This window comes from Emys orbicularis, chromosome 7, assembly GCF_028017835.1.
Source record: "Emys orbicularis isolate rEmyOrb1 chromosome 7, rEmyOrb1.hap1, whole genome shotgun sequence".
In the NCBI taxonomy this organism is placed as follows: domain Eukaryota; kingdom Metazoa; phylum Chordata; order Testudines; family Emydidae; genus Emys; species Emys orbicularis.
This window is the reverse complement of record NC_088689.1, coordinates 4652848-4659709: the sequence shown is the minus strand read 5'-3', so window position 1 is coordinate 4659709 and position 6862 is coordinate 4652848.

Genomic DNA, 6862 nt, shown 5'->3' with positions numbered 1-6862 from the left:
CCGTACAAAAGGCACCCCTGTCTCTCTGCGGGCTGACTTTGCTTGGCCTTGTTTCAGACCATCAGTTCAATGTCCCATTGAAAACTCAGGGGATATCAGCTTAGTAGGCATCTCATTTAGACAAACCACTGCCCACCTCCCACTATGGCAATGGTGGGAGAGAAGCGAAGTCCTGCATGAGCTGTGGTAACTGGAATTCTCTCTCACCTTTCGACATAGCCTCACCCGCCCTGCCCCCCAGCAGGGATGTTAGGAAGCAGATAGGGAATGTGGCAGTCTGTCACCCTTCAGCCTCACAACCAGCTCATTAATAAAGAATCTGTCACTCTGCTGCCAGGCCCATAGGCTGAGGGATGGTGTAGTTAGCACAGCCTCAGTGCTTGGGCAGTGGCGATTCATTGACTGTGAAAGAGGTGGAATAGCCAAGTGAACTTTTTTTGGGGAAAATGACACCATCCCTCTGCTGAAAAGAAATGGCTTGTAGGCCGAGTCCTAGGACAAAATAGCTGCCAGCAGCCTCCATCTCCATGTTCACAAGATAGCTCTGTTATCACTAGCTGTCCCAGTCCTTCCTCAGGCTGCAGCCGACAGGAGTTTAGGCAAGGTCTGATTCATCTCCAGCAGCCACACTGGGGCGAGGGGTCTCCCGAAAGCAGTTCTGAAAGACCAGCGCCCTAATATGGACCATTCCTCTCTCCCTACCATCTGCCCCGTGAGGCAGGGGCTTCCATTCACTATTGGTAGAGTTGCCCTTGGCTTCCTCTTTGACCATACATGGACTTGGTTCCTCTCATTCCGCTTCTCACTATGTAGGGTTTAGAGTGGGTTCTTTGGCTTATGCTGCCCCCTGCTGGAATTCCACTGGTCTTGCTCTAAGCCAGAGTCAATTCTTCCATCTCTCATTTATACCTCTCGCTGCCAAGAGGTTGCGGATACGGAACACTGGGAATTCTCTTGAAGGACATAATATAGCACTGTATGGCAGCTCAGGGCTTAGGAAAGTCACAGCCTGTGCACCCACACCCGCTGCGTTGGAAGAGAGGGGCAGGATACGTTACAATGGTCAGTTCATGAGTAATAAAATGGAGAGTGAGAGAATTATGGCCTTCAGATCGCTCACAGCGTTACCAAGCAGGCTGCTGGGGAAATGACAGTATTGGAATGGGCACTTGAGAAGAAGCTATTCGGTCTTTCTAGGCCACACATCACATGTCTGGCCTAGAGGATCTAGGCTAGCTTGCTCTGATGTTAGGCTACTCGACAATCTTGTAGAAGATGCAATATCCCACTGCTTCAGCACTTTCCTACCCCCCCCCCCCCGGAATTGGGGCTTCACGTGCAGCAGGTTGAAGGGCCAATCCAAACAGCAGCTGATCTTTAAAAACTTCTGTCTGAAAGGAGGCTCGTCACTGTGATAAACTTAGTTGTGTTGTATACGGGAGCTAGGGTCGCTTAGTAAAGCCAAAAGGTAGTGCAGTGGGATTTCTCCAGCACCCACAGCATCTCCCCCTCCTTTTCATACTACACTAAGGAAAGCCAGACATTTTCATCCTACTCACCCCTCTTTTTACTTCTCAAAGTAAATCTTAAAGGCAAGAGCAACACTTGATTGCACTCACTCTCTCTTTAGGACCACTGGCTGGCTAATTATAAACCTAAAATAAATAAATAAACTCTACTGTGTGTAGTCGTATGTGAACACTCCCTAGCTCACCCAATAGGCTTAGCCCAGGTTCTTGGCTCACTCTTCTAGCCAGTGGTTCTCAACCTTTTATGGGCTCCAGACCCATTTGCAAACCTTGATGGCCTGTTGCCACCCAGTAAATAGCTTTAGAGACTTAAAGCCTTACTAAATATGTCTTACCCCTGCTATATATTAGACACACTACCGTACTAAATAAGTACCCTGTGCATACCTCTGTGGTGACACCTGTCCCATGGCATTGGCTGGGCTTAGCTCCCTGCTCCAGGTGTTGCGACCTCCAAGGGTGCAGTAACGCTCAGCTTTGACTGGGCCCCCCCATGGGATGCTGGGCAGGTCAAATTTGTGAGAGTTACACTTTAACCTGGCACATGGGGACACGGTGCCACACACAAATTTAGCCTGGCTGGAATGATCCTTTGACATATTCTGGCACCCCAAATTTTGGGCCATGACCCATGGGTTGAGAGGCCATGTTCTAGCCTCTACTGTCCTTGCAGAATGGTTGAAATAACTCCAGCGCTGTAAGCAATGGAGGTTTTGCTCTGTATTTCAGAGAGAGGCCCATGCCCCGCTTAGCTCATGTCACCATTATCCTGGCCTTGGTTAGCATGGTTTCCAGGTTCCTCACCTGTTTACCTACGTGACATCAATGGCCATTGAAGTAGCTGACTGACGTTAATGCAACAGTACAATTCACCTTGGTATTGTTATGGGTGGGGAGAATTCTTTCCTGGGTGCTGGCTGGTGAGTCTTGCCCACATGCTCAGGGTTTAACTGATCGCCATATTTGGGGTCGGGAAGGAATTTTCCTCCAGGGCAGATTGGCAGAGGCCCTGGAGGTTTTTCGCCTTCCTCTGCAGCGTGGGGCACGGGTCACTTGCTGGAGGATTTTCTGCACCTTGAAGTCTTTAAACCACAAGTTGAGGACTTCAATAACTCAGACATAGGACAGGGGTTTGTTACAGGAGTGGGGGGGTGAGATTCTGTGGCCTGCGTTGTGCAGGAGGTCAGACTAGATGATCATAATGGTCCCTTCTGACCTTAAAGTCTCTGAGTAGCTCCTGCAGGTTGAACAGCTTTCCCTTTCAAAAGCAGTGGCTGTCTCACAGCAAAACGAATGGGAAACCCTGGCACAAGCCTAGCAGAGGACGTAGGAGCTGAGAAACACAGTCCAAGCCCTGTTGCTGCCACTGATCAGGCTGGGACACACTGACAAGGTAGGTTAGTTTCAGGGGGCGTGAGGCTGGGACAGGGGAAATCACCATCTGTCCCATGAAAAGCAGCAGTGAGAAGGGAGACTCCTTATGTTCAAGTTTCACAGCTGGTGTTTTGCAAACTGCTTGGATGGAGCATTTCCAGCATGCCAGGCTGGGGGTGGCGATGGGGCAGCACCTGCAGTTACTAAGCGATGCTGCTGCCTGGGTACTGCAGTCCAGTCAAGGGCTCCAGCAGCTTTTCTAGTCAACTCAACAAAGCCAAGCCCCTTTCTGTGCCCTGTGGGGCAGCTCAAGTCTCACTTCGTCAGGTGTTTCTTGGGTATAAAGTGACTCAAGATCAAATCTGGGGCTGAGCCCAAGGTTGTAGGGGGGCAAAGAGATCAGAGCAGCTGGGGCTGCAGGCCGCCTGGGGCGAGTTGTACCAAGATGGGTGAAGCCGTATTCAGAGTTGGAGGAAAGAAACAGGCACACCATATAGGGAATGTAACCAAGTCGCCATGCCTCTGAAGTGAGCTTATTTTCACCTTGTCCCCTTAACATGATCTTAAGTGAAATCTTAACACCCGCACCAGGGTAGAAGTTGGCTTAGATCTGACTTTGGGGCCGGTCCGTAGCTGCAGAACAGGTGTAACAAAAACCATGGAGCTTGCATCTCTCCCCTTTGAGTTTTGGATCCAGATCCGGCCTGTGTAGCTGAGGCCCATGGAGACTCCTAACAGTCCTTTCCCAGTTGCTGTGGGAATCAGGAGAAGTCTGGGAGGGGCTCGTCCTTGTACCCCACTCTGACAGATCCAGTAATTCCCAAGCTCAAAGATGTTATTATGAAAAATGAAGAGTGAACAAGGAGGATTCGAAAGGTCACTGGCCCTTTCAAGATGAGGCCATGTCAGGATTTACTATGTTTAAAAGTTGTTCTCCAAGTTTAGACATTTGAATATTTTAAGCTTTAGCTCAGCAGATTGAGAGTCCCTGAAGTTTTCCTGGGGATGATGGAACAGCTTAAAATATTGTGTCTTTCAAAATGCTCTCCACAAATAGCCCACTTCCAAACAACAGACTATTTATGACTATGTGATGTGGAGAAGCCTCCTCTAGGATCTGGAGTTATGGAAACTATTTGACCCTAACTTGCTGCTGGGAAAGTGGCAGGAAGAGTCAGACGAACACCCACAAAGTGACTGCAGCACAGATCCCACCCCGTGCCACAAGAAGTTCTGCTCTGCTCCTGCATGTGCCATAAAGTTCCAAGCTGGCTCCAGAAGTTTTTCATAAACCCAGGAAATGAGCAACTCTTTACTCTTGCTCTTCAAGTCCTTGTTTGCTTGATGCAGTTTGGCAGTCCAGCAGCAAGCAGCCCAAATCTTGCCTTAGCATGTCAACCCTTTCCCACGTAAACTAGCTCCTGGGACGTGCAGCTGCCCCCAACTCCCCTCGCTCTGGCCTTGTTCGGAGATTAAGCTGCAAGATTGAATTCTTGCCTGAAAAGCATTCGCTAGAATTCCCTGTGATGAAGCTGGGCTGGAGCCAATAGATGCTACTTTTGGAAGCGGGCCTTATCACAGCTCAAGTCCAGAGCCTGGGCGGCGGTCAACCAGAAGAGCAGATGAACGGCTTTCCCCAGCAGGGCGATCTGATAGCTGGTGTAATATGCTGCAGGAACACAAACAGGCCCCTAAGGAATGGACATGAACTACAGCCCGATAGGTCAAGATGCCCTGAACAAGGTCTCTTCCCATCTCCCCGCAGCCAGAACGGGAACATTTCTCCTGATGCATATGAATGCCACAGTGGGCACCGTTCAAAACTCAGCATTAACACGGCACAGGGAAATAGTCTTAGCTCTCTGCTACCGTTGGGTGGGAACTACTGCGCATGGGCCAAGAACCCTTCTGCCACGCATAACTGGGGTATCTTAGCTTCATAAAACTATTAAGCAGCATTGAATATGCATTGAAGTGGGGCCTCCTAAAGCATAGGTGAGGATCCAGAACATTCACATTCCATGACCAATAAAGAACAAGCCCCCGATAGGTTCTGTCATCTTTGGTTTTATGACAACTGGGCAGCTGATACTTCAATTCTCTCCTTCAAAACTACACCTCTTGCTGGTGCCATGATCACTGCCTCCAGACAAACTACCATCATCCCACAAAGACACACATAGGGCAGGCTGTAGCAAGATGCCTCAAAGCGGCCATTCAAATCAGAGGCCAATGTGGACGCCAGAGACACCTCACGATCCCGCAGCATTAGGGTTAAGCCAGTTGCTATAGGGCAGAGGAGAAAACATCTCTAAACACCATGGGGAGACAATGTCCTTACTGCAGGTGAAAGAGCGTTCAGGTTAACTTAAAACCAACAATAGTAGATTGTTCCCCCCCCCACCCCGAACAAACATTTGTCAGTTTTCAGCTCACTACAATGCTGGCTATAAATAACTCAGTTAGGTGCTTGCTCCTCACTTAGCTCCACTGCTAGCTCCAGCTTCAGTGAACTTCCTGCAGCTCCAGCTCACAGTAATGTCTAGTCTAAGCTAGAGTGCGTTAGCATTTTACTGCACACAGCTGGGCCAAGAACCCGAAACAGCCGTGTCACTTTCCAGGCTTTGACTCAGTGACATTACAATGCCGTGCGTCATGGGAAGAATGTGATGTTGCAGTGTAAGTTTCCCTCCCCCGCGGATACTTGGAAACAAGATTTGCCAAGCAAACTTTCCTGGGGGCGTGAAAATGACTGTGGCCATCTTCCAAGCCACAGCAGCACCTACATACATGATCCATTAAGGCTACAGACAACAAGGCTCTTTGGACCCTGTTGAGGGTAACCAGAGATGCTCTCAGAACATAATCATTTCCAGGAGCAAGGAAGCTACTATACAGTGGCTGCACTACACAGAAAAGGTGATGCTGACCTGTTAGGAGCCCAGGCCCAGATCCACAAGTGTATTTAAGCTCCTAACTTCCACTGAGATCAATGGAAGTGAGGAGCCTCACTACCTTTTTGTGGATCTGGGCCCCGGTGTCTATGCCACACATTGTTCCACCACCTGCATGCTACTCACAGTGATGGCTGGACGCCACAGACCTGCTGTCTTAGGGGATGCTGCTTCTCCACTAGTACATGTGAGTCGAACACTGCCATTGCAAGACAGTCTGGCTCCTGTGCATTTGACTGTCATGAAAAGCCCCTTGATTAAAAGCCAACAACTGGCTGTCACCCCTTGTTCTGGATATAGTACCCTTCTCTTACGAATCAGAGCATGTATAATTCTAGAGGGCCAAGCAGCGACGAAGGCCAGTCCCTGTTTCACTGGAGCAGAAAGCTGAATGCAAAGCAGTCCTTTGTTTGGGGCAATTAGCAGCCTCCCTCCCCCATGTGTCCTTGGAGATGCTCAGCAGAAAGTGATGCATGCTGGCACACAAAGGAATGGAAGGCCTGTCGGTTATGAGGATGGCGTGGACTGCACTCTCAGCAAGTTTGCAGATGACACTAAACTGGGAGGAGTGGTAGATACGCTGGAGGGTAGGGATAGGATACAGAGGGACCTAGACAAATTAGAGGATTAGGCCAAAAGAAACCTGATGAGGTTCAACAAGGACAAGTGCAGAGTCCTGCACTTAGGACGGAAGAATCCCATGCACTGTTACAGACTAGGGACCGAATGGCTAGGAAGCAGTTCTGCAGAAAAGGACCTAGGGGTTACAGCGGACGAGAAGCTGGATATGAGTTGAGAGTGTGCCCTTGTTGCCAAGAAGGCTAACGGCATTTTGGGCTGTATAAGTAGGGGCATTGCCAGCGGATCGAGGGACGTGATCATTCCCCTCTTTTCGACATTGGTGAGGCCTCATCTGGAGTACTGTGTCCAGTTTTGGGCCCCACACTACAAGGAGGATGTGGAAAAATTGGCAAGAGTCCAGCGGAGGGCAACACAAATGATTAG